Below are 14956 nucleotides of genomic sequence, written 5' to 3'. Positions count from 1 at the left end.
AGTAGGTGATAGATGTTTTAAATTACTCTTGGTAAGAAACTATCAGTAGGAATTATTTTGTTTTACAGATACCTGACAGGTCAAAGCATACTCAAATTGGACAAATATTCTCAAATTAAGTACAGGGAAGAGTAAGGCTGAGTAACTTGTGCTGTGGAAATGAAGGGAATTCAAAGAAGCACACATAATGTCAGAGTCCTCGAGTGAGCCAAACTCACCTTAGAGCAAACAGTTTGAGAGGTCACAATGGTAGTCAGGCACTGCCTAGTTTAGTTAGGGATCTGAAGCTGATTTAAATAAGAGGTGGACAAAACCCAATGCTCAGGCCATGGGAAAAGCTGGGGCAAATTGCACTGAGTAAACAAGTTATTTTAAGGACACTTCAGTTTGAAATGTATTTCATCAGTTAATCTTTCTGAAGCCTTAGTTGCCCAGTCAATAAAATGGGATGGTAGTAGACTCACTGTTGCTGTGAGGAAAGAAAGAGGTGATCTGTACATGAAACTGCTTCAAAAACTGTAGTTTATATGCAGCTTTTTTTGGATGAACAATAGCTGCTATAACAATAAAAGTAGTAAATGTGCCCTCTGGAAATATTTTCAACTGTTAAGACAGCTATGGGATATATAAATGCATATTTATGTAATTTCTAAATAATATTTATTGTACAAACAATTATTGAGCATGCATTGTGTGCTGGGTATTTTGTGTAGTGTTAGACATATATGGTAACACCAGAAAGGGAAAGTCCATGTAATGCTTTGTTGTAGCATCCTGACCCAATATTCCTTATTACTGTATATAAATAATCCTGAGAATTGTGGATTTTTTCAAAAATACAAATCAGGTTTACTGTTATACTTAATTAAAAATAAAGTATTTAATTTATTGCTGTGTAATAGTCTCATGTATAGTAAGTCATATACAGGGAACTAAGAATTTAAGGAGCAAAAATAGATAAGGCACCTCATGGTAACCCCTTTTTGCCTGAAAGGTTTCTTTTGAGAAATCTACTAATAGTCTAGTAAGAACTCCTTTGTAGGTAACTGTCTCCTTTTCTCTTGCTGCTTGTAATATTCTCTCCTGGTCTTTAATCTTGGATAATGTAATTCTGACATGCCTTGGTGTGTGCTTCCTTGGGTCCAAATTCTCTGGGACTCTCTGAGCTTCCTGGACTTCCTGGAAGTCTATTTCTTTTGCCAGATAGGGAAAGTTCTCCTTCATTATATTTTCAAATGAATTTTCCGTTTCTTGCTCTTCCTCTTTGCCTCCTGGTGCCCCTATAATTCAGATGTTGGAATGTTTAAAGTTGTCCTAGAGGTTCCTAAGCATCTCTTCATTTTTTTTGGAATTCTTGTTTCTTCATTCTTTTCTGGCTGAATGTTTATTCCTTCCTTCTTCTCCAAATGGTTGATTTGAGTCCCAGTTTCCTTCCTTTAACTCTTGGTTCCCTGTACATTTCCTTTATTTCACTTTTCATAGCCTTCACTTTTTCCTCTATTTTGTGGCTATACTCAACCAATTCACTGAGCAATCTGATTACCAGTGTTTTGAACTGTGATTCTGATAAGTTGGCTATCCCTTCGGGCTTACTTCTGTTTTTGGAGCTTTGATCTGTTCTTTCATTTGAGCCATTTTTTCTTGTCTCAGTGCACTTGTTATGTAGTAAAGGGTGGAGCCTTAGGTATTCAGCAGGTTGGGACAACCCACGTCACTGCATTGTGGCACTGTATGTGGGGAGGGGTCTGAGAGGGAACAATGCCTCTCATTCAGCTCTCTGCCAACTTTCAATCACTTCCTCTGCTACTCACAAGCAAACTGGGCCCTTCTAGTGCCAATTTCCAGGTGGGTGGTTTTGTGTATATTCTATGACCCTGTGAGTTTTTCTAATGAACTCTCCTGTGAAGCTGGGACTTTCTCCTGCCACCTCAAGCCTCACAAGTTTTTTCAGCCAGAGGTTTTGAGGATTTATTTCCCTGCACTGGAACCTTGGGTTGCATGGTCTGTCTCACTCCCTAGTTGTTTCTCCTGGCTTATCTACACACAAATATGGGACCATCCCCTCTGCCAGCCACCATCTTGACCACTCTGCCAGTTGCTGCCTCCCCAAATCCACCAGCCGCTTCCTTGCTGTGAATCTTTTTCACCCGGCTGCCCATCTATGCCCCTCCTAATAGTCTGGATAAGTGTTTTCTCATTAACTCCTTGGTTGTTGGACATACATACAGTTTAATTTTCTGGCAATTCTGGTTGTTTTTAAATTTATTGTTGTCCTTCTTTTGGTTGTGTGAGGAGGCACAGTCTTCATCTACCTATGACTCTATCTTGCCAGAAGACTCTGGAATTTATAGACGTTTTCTAAGAAGCAGACCCTAAGACTATGACATGAGTGCAAGAGGTTCATTTTGGAGGACAAATGTGTGGACATTGTGTGTAGCTAGGGCATTGTGTGTGTTCCAGGTATGTTTGGGAAGGAGAACTCTGCAGCCAAGCAGATGGGAGCTAGATGGGTATCTCATAGATTTTCTGCTAAATTTACCATATTTGTATTCACTTGCTGATAAAGTGGAAACACCTCAGTTATTATTGGACCACTAAAATGTAACTGCAAAATAGTTGAGTATAATAAGCTCCAAAATAGTTCAATGGAACCACTGATTATGGTAAGCTATCTATCTTGCCAGAGAATGGGTTGGAAATGAACATGTGACCTTGCTCCTGCCAATGAGATATGCAGGCACGTTTGGTGGGCAGGACAGGGTGGTTTGGGAAAAATTTCATTTCTCCTAACACATGTCTTCTTTGGTAGTAACCCTTAGTTGACTCCACTGATCTATCTTTTGTCATGTGAGAGTATATGTTTTCTTTGCATTTGGAGCCATTTTGAGTTAGATTTTCTGTGACTTGAATTTCAAAAGCATCCTAGTTGATACATTAATGTTTGAGACCTATAATGTGTCAACTGGAATAATAAGCATTATTTAATTTAACTTTACACATTTACTCTATAGGCAGGTACTGTTATCTTTAGAGATAAGGAAAGTGGAGTGAAGTAACTTATTGAAGGTCACAGAAAATGACAGAGCTAGGATTTGAGCCCAGGTTACCCAACTGCAGAACTTGAGCTCTATAATTATGGCTAAATTCCTTTCTGAATGGAACAAAATATGCATAATAAGACAGATTTCCTTATTAAAGAAAGTTGGAAGAAAAGGATTAGTACATAAAAACCTTCATATTATAAATGAAAAGCAACTGGCCATCTAAGAAAAACATTTGTAACATATAATACATGACTATATGATAGACAAAAGGTTCAGAGACTTAATATATAAAATACTTTACAAATAGAAAAGAATTTGTAAGGATTTTCAATAGAAAAGAGAAAATTAAAAAAGTTATGTTTCCAATAGAAAAATGGGGAAGGACACTAATTTGTGATTCACAAAGAGGACATACAATTGACCAATAAATTAAAAAAAAAAACCTTAATCAAAGACATTAAAAACCCCACAGAAACAAATGTGCATGACATTGGTTTCTGATAAACCAATGTCATGGTAAAAGAAAAATGTATTTATAGCTAGTGCTGACAAGGAAGCAGTAAAATCAGTGTTCTCATAAACTTCTGTATATATACAATTGGTAATTGACACTTGTCTTAAATTTAAAAATATTTTTTATTCAGCAATTTCAACTTCTAGGAATTTATCCTAATAAGTGGTGTATCTAATACTTTATATTCAAAGAGATGTATACAGTAATTATAATACAAAAATTGGACACAATCTAAATGTTCAACAATGGGAGAATAGCAAAATAAAATGCTATTGGTAGGCTAGTCTATCAAGTGGCTTGTAACTAATCCCATGTCCCACAAGGAGTCTATCGGGGCTGAAACTCAGGCTTCACAGTGCCATTAAGTTTCCAGACATCTCTAATTTTCTGTCTCCCATCCATCAGAATGTATCTTTTGTCTTCATGTTTTTGCCTAATGGAGCAAAATGGCTGCATCACTTCCAGCTTCACATTGCTTCAAAAGAAAAATGAAAGGATAAGGAACTGTGCGTCAGGAAGGCAACATTTTTCCAGCAATTCCTAGCTGACCTCCACATGCACTCCAATGCTCACACTGTACTTTGCTGGAATTTTAGCCAGGTTCAATGACCCTTTTTTTCACATGCTTATTCTAAGTTCTGTTTTACTGACTAATGTATTTTTTTTTTTGGCAGCAGTACCACATTTTTAATTGCAGTACATTTGACATTTGGTAGGGCAGGTCTTCTGCACTGTTCTTTAGAAGAAAACATGGACTTCTTTTCACATTTAGTGTTTCAGATGAAATTGAAATTATAATTTAACTCCTCTACTTTTAAATTTTGATTGAATGGTACTAAATTAATGATTAATTTGGCAAATATCACATGATATAATGGTTGCAAAATAGTCAGGCCTGTGAACATGTTATCACTTACTTAGCTAACTACATGTTTTAGATCTTTATTCTGTTTCCATTTAACCCATTTAAAATAACACTTTAACACCCTTGTATATAAACCTTGCACTAATATCTGATAATTTTCTCATGATAAATTTCTAAATTTCTACAAGTTATTCCTATAAAGCTATTAGGTCAAAGTATGTGCAGATTTTTAAGGCTTTTTACATGTATTGTCAAATTGCTCTCTAGAAAGTCTTACTTCAATATGGTTTATGAAGAGTGTTAGTGTTCCTACAGTTCTGACAACATAGAGTATCAGTTAAAATTTTCATGCCAGCCTGGTATGTTATTTTAATTTTAATTTATTTCATTGTTAATGTTACTGGATTTTAAAAATATGCTTAATATATTTTACTCATACTCATGTAAAATTAGTGTTTTATAAAAAAGGCTCTACAGCAAAAAAAAATAAAACAAAGAAGAATATTGTCCCATTTTGTTTGTGTACTTGATGGATAATAATTCTAGTGAGCTGATGAAAAAGACACACCTTGGGCTTTGGTGTGTCTGTAGCATAGAAGCCTGCTAGAAAGTCAAGGGCCCCTGGGTCAGAGTGGTAGAGAAGCCAGAGAAGGCAGAGAGAGATGCTGGTGAGGTAGCATCATCCAGCCTCACTCCTATAGGTGGCATTTTCTGGCTCTGATGGCTTTCAAAGGCTGAAATGACTTTTGAAGCTGGAGGTGTATTTCATCCTGAAGGAACAAATGGTCATGCTTGGAATTCAGGCGCTGTCATAAATGCTGTTGAAAATACCTTTTGTAGCTGGCTACCACTCCTGTTTGTTTTTAAAAATGCATTGTGGTAAAATACATTAACATAAAACTTACCCTTTTAAGCATTTTTAAATGTATGCTTCGTGGCACTAAGGACATTCACATTGCTCTGCAACCATCAGTCTCATTTATCTCCAGATCTTTTTTATCATGATATGATATCTCTATGAATTTGATGATGTCAGGTACCTCATGTAAGTGGAACCTATTTGTCTCTTTGTGACTGGCTTATTTCACTTAGCATAATGTTGTCAAGGTTCATCATAATTGTAGCATGTATCAAAATGTCTGCTTTCCTTCTTAAGGCTGAATAATATTCTTGTTTAATCTTAAGGTCCCATTTAGACCCTTATGAGACCTTCTGAGTTTATGGTGGTACCTGAGTTGTGCTGAGAACCCAGCTTAAGACAGAACCTACTTGAGAAGTCTCATGGTGTAAATTTTGTAGCCTTCCATCTTCATCACTCTCATGTACATCTGTGCCTCCTGTGTCTCCAAGGGAACCAGGTCCTCTTCAAGTCTGTATAGTTTGTCTGTATAATATGCTCTCTCTTTTCTAGGGCAGTGGTGGTGAGTTTGCTACAGTATAGAAATATAAAATATAGGTGAAAAGGAAAAATGTATATTGCTAGGTGAAAATTACCTTTTTTAAAAAAAATGTCAAGTTTGAGCACATTTTCTTTTTCTGTAATTCACTCGTACTGTTGGGGAAAAGCAAGCTACTGAGATGAAATGGCCATTCTGCTGCAAATTATAGGCCTGCACAGGGGTTTTATTTAATTTTTTAAATTCAAATTATTTTATTGTTGTTCAATTACAGTTGTTTGTTTTTCTACCCACTGCTCCCCCCGTTCCCTCCAAACCCATCTCCCTCCCTGCTTACACCCTCCCCCTCGGTTTTGTCCATGTGTCCTTTATAGTAGTTCCTGAAAACCCTTCTTCCCACTGTCCCCTCCCCCCTCTCCTATGGCTATTGCTAGATTGTTCTTAATTTCGATGAGTCTGGTTATATTTTGTTTCCTTTTTTCTTTTGTTGATTATGTTCCAGTTAAAGGTGAGATCATATGGTATTTGTTCCTCACTGCCTGGCTTATTTCACTTAGCATAATGTTCTCCAGTGCCATACATGCTGTCACAAAGGGTATAAGCTCTTTCTTTCTCTCTACTGCATAGAATTCCATTGTGTAAATATACCATAGTTTTTTGATCCACTCATTTGCCAATGGGCACTTGGGTTGCTTCCAGTACTTGGCTATTGTAAATTGTGCTGCCATAAACATGGGGGCGCATAGGGTTTTTTTGGCTTGCTATTTCAGGGCTTTTTGGGGTATAATCCCAGCAGTGGAATTCCTGGGTCAAAAGGCAGTTCCATGTTTAATTTTCTGAGGAAATTCCATAGTTTTCCACAGTGGCTGCACCAGTTTGCGTTCCCACTAACAGTGCACTAGGGTTCACTTTTCTCCACACCTAACACTTGTTTGTTGATTTGTTTATGTTGGCCATTCTGACCAGTGTGAAGTGGTATCTCATTGTGGTTTTAATTTGTATCTCCTCTGATGGCTAGTGATGCTGAGCATCTTTTCATGTTTCTTCGGGTTCTCTGTATGTCCTTCTTGGAGAAGTATCTGTTCAAGTCTTTTGCCCATTTTTAATTTTTTTTTTGTCTTCCTGGAGTGGAGTCATGTGAGTTCTTTACATATTTTGGAGATCAAGCCCTTGTCCAAGGTGTCACTGGCAAATATGTTTTCCCATATGGTTTCCATTAGTTTATTCTTTCTTTTATGTCCCTTGCTTTAGGGGACATATCCGTGAAGATGTTGCTGTGTGGAATGTCTGAGATTTTTCTGCCAATGTTTTCCTTTAGGACTTTTATGGTATTATGAGTTATATTTAAGTCTTTTATCTACCTTGAATTTATTTTTGTGTATGATGTAAGTTGGTGCTCAAGTTTCATTTTTTTGCATGTAGCTGTCCAGCTCTCCCAACACTATTTGTTGAAGAGGCAGTTTTTACTCCATTTTATGTTTCTTCCTCCTTTGTCAAATATTAATTGACCATAGAGACTTGGGTCTATTTCTGGGCTCTCTGTTCTGTTCCATTGGTCTATGCTGCACAGGGTTCTTTTTTTTTAAAAAAAAATAAGAGTAGTTTTCCTCTTACTCCTCCCATGAAACTGAAATTGTTTACTTATATGGCTCTCACCTTAGGTGTGAACCACTTATTAAACATTTATAGTGTTATCAATTAATGTAAATGGAATCCATCTGGTGACAAGAGTGAGCTGGCTTTAAACCCAGGTGGAATTTAATGTATATGAAAAGGGTTCAACAATGTGATCTTCATGTCCTGGACTCCTGGGAGATTTTCCTTGAACTGGTTCATGTAGTCAAAAGCCTTATAGTCTTTTCTGAAGAACAGTTGTGATGATTTTAATCATAATGGAGACTGCATGCTGCAAAAGTCTTTAAAAGAATGAGCGGGGAGAGATAGTGCAGTGAAGAAAACACAACAGGCCAGTTTGGGCACCTGCATTAGCATGCACCTTCTGTTGTCTGCAAGCCTGGTCTACCATCACAGAGACTCAAGATAACTATGAAAAGTGAAGCAAGGTTGTAAGAGAGGTCACAAATGTTAAGCATGTTAACATTTCCATTATATCTAAAAGCAGAAAATGGAAAAAATAAAGTAGGTTGTGTTTTTCCTCCACCATAATGTATGCCAAAATGTCACAAGAACTTATTGTCTGTAATGGATAGAAAAATATGGGAAATTCAGGCTAAACAATGAAAACATCAGTGAGTTCTTAAAAGCATCCCACTTACATTAAGTTCATCTGGTATGGTTTTATTCTTTATTTTTTCCCAATAAGGCTGCTTTTTGAGTAGTAAAATCTTTAAACTTTCAGCTGCATTTAGAACTGCTTTTCTCCCTTTACTTCTTTCTCAGGTTCTAAAATCCAAGAAATGCAGAATTAAATAAAATCAAATTGTTGTATTTGTTTTTCATGCCTCTTTTGTCAGGTCAAATGCTATTGTGATTTTAATGCAAACATCCTAATAATTTTCACAGGAAGTGAATGCAGAGATCTCAGCAGTATATGTGATCAATTGTACGTCAGGAGTCTTTGACCTCAAAAATCTTGTTCAGAAGCCCTGGTGTTGGTCCAGTGCAAGGGCAGACACAAGTCCCTACTCACTTCTGAGCCTGAAACCTGCTGGGCCATCAGGGCAGGTAGTCCAGGAGCCAGACAATACAGTCGAAAGGGTCTTTTTTGTTTCCTTGGGTCTCCTGCTATTAGAGAAAAGATCTTCAGGATGGAGCCTTTCAGAACTCAGAAGTAATTTTGAACTTGAGCTGAGATTTTCCGAGTGAATGAACCTGCTGCAAAGATGGCAGTGTGGTGTGTCTTGCTCTCCCTATAATTATAGGAGTGGGGTTAAGGGACATAGAGTGAAAGGAGAGGACATTTGAGTTTTGGGGAATCTTTGTCATATTACTTTCAGCCCCTCACTGGAAAAAAGAAACCTATGAAAAACCCTCCTCTCCTCTGGTTCACTCACTCATGGCCCTCAGAGACCAAAGCTGGCACAAATTAGGATGGTTTTTGGCATTAGGCACAGTATATGAAGCTATAAAAAAATTGTCCATACGATCAAAGAATCTGAACCTTTGGGTTGACCCTTACGTATATGTACACAAAACTGCCTGTTTTTAACCCAAAAGACAATCAGTCAGTTCAAAGCAATTTTGTTTGCCTTTGTTATTGTTTTATTATCCCATAGTACTTTTTCTTTTTCTTTTGCCAATCTTTTTTACTCTTGACTCATTAAATATGGCAATATCTAAGATGGTCCTTAACCCTCTCTTCCTTCTCTCTGAGCCCCAAGCGTTTCCTTAGGCATCAAACTTTATCTTGAAAAAGAGTTGAAGGTTGGAAGCCCAATAAGTTCAGAAACTATCATAGCCACCCACCTTGAAGAGCAGGTTGTGGGTAAAGGGAGAGAAAGAGGAGAGAAAGTAATGACTAAAGAAAGAGGACTTAAAAGGCTTTTCTAAAAGGGACACCTGCTCATGTTGCTCCCCTCCCTAAGCCCTTCCTGGCTCTCCCAACATCAATAATAAGCAGGACATGGTAAAGTTCCTCATCTAATTGCAAAACTCCAGGGGTCTGGCCCAAATCTTTCTTTTGAGTTTCCACTCTAATGTTGTCCTGTGGCTGACTCTGGGACACACTCAGCTTTTCCTTTCTGTCAGAATTAGTTTATCTTGCTACCTGTAGTCTGGCCCTGAGAATCTGCTCCATCTTCCCAAGTCCATCTCAATCACTACCCTTTTCAGGGCACCAGTCTGTTTCCTAAATGAAATTTAATGTCTTCCTTCTCCCAAGGTCAAGGCCCTTCTCATCACACATTAGAATCTTCTTCCTTCTTTTTTCCATGCTCCCTCCATGATGACATAAACCTTTCATCTTCAACTTTGTATTTTCTACCAGTGTTTCTCAGAGTTGTTGAACTGAGTTACTGGGATGCACTGAAGTTATCTAGTCACAGATATGATTGCCTGATATACTTTCTCGAAAAACCTCTTACTGTCTAGCTGAAGGAAGACTGTGTGATCACAAACCAGATGTTCTTTTTGCAAACATACAAGACTTAGAACAGGCAGGCACTCAATCCACAAGCTTAGGTGTGCACGAAACATAGAGTCTTTCTTACAACTTCACTTATTTTGTATTTGGACCCTCATACCATTGGGTGGCTGTAGCTTAATTTCAGAGTTTTGAGAAATTCCCACTATCCCAAGTCTTGATCCTAAGATCAAGGCTTTCACGATACTGAGGCTGGTGAGATACAGGCTTCACTGGTTTTTCTTGTAGCCTGTGGGTACTTCCTGCAATGTCATTGTTTCCTGCTGGTCATCCATCCAAGAGGGTAATGCTTAATCATTCCCCACTCTTGACCCAAGTTCCATCTCTCTTTCCTACCCCTAGGACTCATGTGAGCACCTGGGCTCATTCTGTTGTTCCTTTATGGCATATGGGCATGAGAAGTCTTTGCAACCATCTCAAGCCCTGCACCACTCAGACACTTGTGGTAAGGCTGTTTTAGGTCTGCCCAGTGTACTTACAACAGGTACTGCTGCCCCCTGGGAATCTTCCTAGGACTGGAACACATCCTTCTTCTGTTGCAGGACCCCCAAATCTCTCTCAGGTTACTGTTACCCTTCATACCAGGGAAGGGCTCTGGTCCCCTCTTAGGGACCCTTCTGGGCATCCAAGATCTTAATCACCCCCCTCCTTTCTCCATTCAGGGGTTATTTATTTCAGCTCATCCTTATGTACAGTCCAAGATCTTTTGTCATTGCCAGATCCTCTTGTGTTATCTGGAGGCTCAAAAGTCAGAAAAATATCTTTTTTTTTTTTCTGTTACTGTATACTGAGGTAATGGTCACAGATTGCCTTAGGTGACTGGGAGTTTTAAAAAGCATCAGGAAGCACTGGTGTGTGTGTGTGTGTGTGTGTGTGTGTGTGTGTGTGAGAGAGAGAGAGAGAGAGAGAGAGAGAGAGGGATACTCTAATCATCCTCTAACCAAAATGGACTTGCCACCCTCACAACTGTACTTTGGCATGACTTTTGCTCTCTATGTAGAGCCATCAGAGAAGGCTCAAAACATTTTGGAAATTGTGTCCAGAGTGAATTTAAGAATCTCTCTTCAGACTTCCTGAAGTTACTACTTTGCAGGGGGAGACATTCTTTGAGATGAGATGGAATGACATATGTTTAGGGACACAGGCTCCAGATAGCTTACTGAGACCCTTTTTGGTTGAAATTATTCTCTCAAGGTCTGAGAACTGTTGTTGAAAGGCTCAGAAGTAAAAACAAAGTTTACTAATTTTTAGTCCAATGTTCTCCCTTCATCTCTCCTCCTTATTGTTATATTTAATAATATAATACATATAAATAATATCATGAACAATCCTTTCATCTCATCTGGCAGCAGCGATGAGCTCCTATAACGTCCTGGGCTGAGTGGGGTACCAACAGGCCAGGAAATCGAGGGTGAGAGCTCTTCTGAGAAGGGTGTGTGGCACATACCCAGTGGTTCTGTCATACCACAGTGACCACCTCTGATTTTGGCCATACCTGCCCTGCTCAGTTAAGTATTTGCTGTGCCTGCTGCCATGCTTTACTTTTTCTCCTAAGCAGATAGAGCTTTGCCTAACCCAGCCCTGCTGTGGTGTTATTTATATTATGGACAGCAACAGTAATAGATATGGCAACCTCCAGTCCTGCAAGTGAACAATTAGGAGGCTGTTCAACAAAGGGGCCATGCCCAGTGGACAACTTCTTTCCCCACCCCACGTCTGGATTGACGAGATCATTAACCCATCCTTTACCAGCTTTCCTCTTTCCTCATCTCACTCCTTTCACTCCTGCTTTCAGGGATCTCCCACCAAATAGACTGCTTGCACCCAAGTCTTGATCTTTTGTGCTGCTAAGGGGAACTTAAACTAAGAAAGGTGAGAGAGGTGAGCTCCCATGCCCAAAGTCCCAGCTTTACCTTGCTTGACTAACCATGGCCACGCAGAAGGTGTGCTTAGGGAAAATATATAAGCAAAATAAAAGAATCAGGTTAATTGACATATAAGGTATTGACAACATAATTCACTCTTTTAGTGTACAATTTGATGAGTTTTAAACCAACGGATGTTCATGCAGTAGTCACGTAACAACCACCAAAATCAAGGTACAGAGCAGTTTCATCATACTCCCCAATTCCTCCATGACCATATCAAGTAAATCTCCCTCCACCTCAGCCCCTGGTAACCACTGATCTGCAGATTTTGCTTTTCAGTATGTCATATGAATGGAATAATATAGAATGCACTCTTTTGATTCTGGCTTTTTTTTACTTAGCCCAAGGAATCTAAGATTCACTCATGTTATTGGGTGTATTACCAGTTTGTTCTTTTTACTGCTGAGTAGTTTTTATGGATGGACCAGTTTGTTTCTCCATTCACCTATTGAAGAGCATTTGGTTTGTTTCCAGGTGATTATGAACAAACCCATGAAGATTTGTGTATGTCTTTGTGTGAACATAATCTTTCATTACTCTACAGTAAACACCCAGGAAAAAAAACCGGGTCATATGTTAAAGGCATATTTAACCTGATAAAACTACCAACAGTTTATGTAAGAAATTCCAGTACTGTTCTTATCAGCACTTGGTATTATCAGTTTTATGACTTCAATCATTCTAATAGGTGTGTAGTGGTATATCATCATGGTTTCATTTTGTATTTGCCTGATGACTAATGAAGCTGAGCATTTTTCAGGTAGCTTATTGCCTATTTGCATAACTTGGTTGGTAAGTGTCTGTTTAACTTTTTCCCCATTTAAAAAAATTGAGATTTTTTTTTGAGATCAGCTCTTTGGATTTTTCAAGAGAATTTAGAAATTGACATTTTTGTGCAGAATCTTCTTTTTTTTATTTTAATCATTGTTCAAGTACAGTTTTCTCCCTTTTACTCTCATTCCAACCCACCCACCCAACCCTCCCCACTTCCCTTCCATTACCACCCTCCCCCTAGTTTTTGTCCATGTGTCCTTTCAATTTGTTTCTGTAAACCTTTCCCATTCTCCCCTGAAATTCCCTCTTCTCTCCCCTCTGGTCACTGTCAGTCTGTCCTCTATTTCAGTGACTTTGTTTATATTTTGCTTTTTCTTTGTTTTGTTGTTTAGGTCCCTGTAAAAGGTGAGATCATATGGTATTTGTCTTTCACTGTCTGGCTTATTTCACTTAGCATAATGCTTTCCAGCTCCATCCAAGCTGTTGCAAAGGGCAGGAGCTCCTTCTTTCTTTCTGCTGCATAGAATTCCACTGTGTAAATGTACCATAGATTTTTGATCCATTCATTTACTGATGGGCATCTAGGTTGCTTCCAGCACCTAGCTATTGTAAATTGTGCTGCTATGAACATCGGGGTGAAAAGGTTCTTTTCTGTTGGTGTTTTAGGGTTCTTAGGAAAAAGTCCCAGCAGTGGAATTGCAGGGACAAAAGGCAGATCCATTTTTAGTTTTCTGAGGAAGTTCCATACTGCTTCCCATAGTGATTGTACCAATCTGCAGTCCCACCAACAGTGCACTAGGGTCCCCTTTTCTCTACAACCTCTCCAACACTTGTTGCGTGTTGTTTTGTTTATGATGGCCATTCTGACTGGTGGGAAGTCATATCTCATTGTGGTTTCAATTTGCATCTCTCTGATAGCTAGTGATATTGAACATCGTTTCATGTGTCTTTGGATCTTCTGTATGTCCTCCTTGGAGAAGTGTCTGTTCAAGTCCTTTGCCCATTTTTTAATTAGGTTGCTTGTCTTCTTAGAGTGGAGTCATGTAAGTTCTTTATATATTTTGGAGATTAAACACTTGTCTGAGGTTTCATTGGCAAATATGTTTTTCCATACAGTTGGTTGTCTTTTTATTTTGATACTGTTTTCTTTAGCTGTGCAAAAGCTTTTTATTTTGAGGAGGTCCCATTTGTTTATTCTTTCCTTTATGTCCCTTGTTCTAGGAGACATATCAGTAAAAAAGATTCTGCATGAAATATCTGAGATTTTCCTACCTACATTCACTTCTAGGACTTTAATGGTGTCAGGGTTTATATTTAAGTCTTTCATCCACCTTGAATTTATTTTTGTATAAGGTGTAAGTTGGTGCTTGAGTTTCATTTTTTTGCACTTAGCTGTCCAGTTCTCCCAACACCATTTGTTGAAGAGGCTATTTTTATTCATTTTATGTTGCTGCTTCCTTTGTCAAATATTAATTGACCGTAGAGGCTTGGGTTTATTTCTGGGCTCTCTGTTCTGTTCCATTGGTCCATGTGCCTGTTTTTATGCCAGTACCAGGCTGTTTTGATTACAGTGGCCTTGTAGTATAGATTAGTGTCAGGGATTGTGATCACTCTTACTTTACTCTTCTTTCTCAAAATTGCAGCAGTTATTTGGGGTCATTTATGGTTCCATATAAATTGTTGAAGTGTTTGTTCTATGTCTGTGAAATAAGCCATTGATACTTTAGTAGGTATTGCATTGAATGTGTAAATTGCTTTGGGTAGTGTGGACATTTTGATGTTAATTCTTCCAATTCATGAACATGGTATATGTTTTCATTTGTGTCTTCCTTGATTTCTTTCCCCAGTGTTATGTAGTTTTCTGAATACAGGTCTTTTACCTCTTTGGTTAGGTTTATTCCTAGGTTTTTTATTTTTCTTTTTGCAATTTCAAATGGGATTTTTTTTCTTGATTTCTGCTTCTGCTGTTTCATTGTTGGTGTACAAAATGCCATTGATTTCTGGATATTGACTTTGTATCCCGCTGTTTTATCGAATTCATTTATTAGGTCAAGCAGTTTTTAGGTGGAGTCTATAGGATTTTCTATGTATACTATCATGTCATCTGCAAACAGCGACAGTTTTGTTTCTCCCTTTCCAATTAGGATGCAATTTATTTCTTTTTCTTGTCTGATCGCTGTGACTAAAACTTCCAGTACTATATTGAATAGCAGTGGTGAAAGTGGACAGCCTTGTCTTGTTCCTGATTTTAGTGGAATAGATTTTAATTTTTGCCCACTGAGAATGATGTTGGCTGTAGGTCTCTGATGTATGGCCTTTATTATGTTGAGGA

This window comes from Phyllostomus discolor, chromosome 9 (assembly GCF_004126475.2).
Source record: "Phyllostomus discolor isolate MPI-MPIP mPhyDis1 chromosome 9, mPhyDis1.pri.v3, whole genome shotgun sequence".
Classification (NCBI taxonomy): Eukaryota; Metazoa; Chordata; class Mammalia; order Chiroptera; family Phyllostomidae; genus Phyllostomus; species Phyllostomus discolor.
This window is presented reverse-complemented; position numbering follows the sequence as displayed.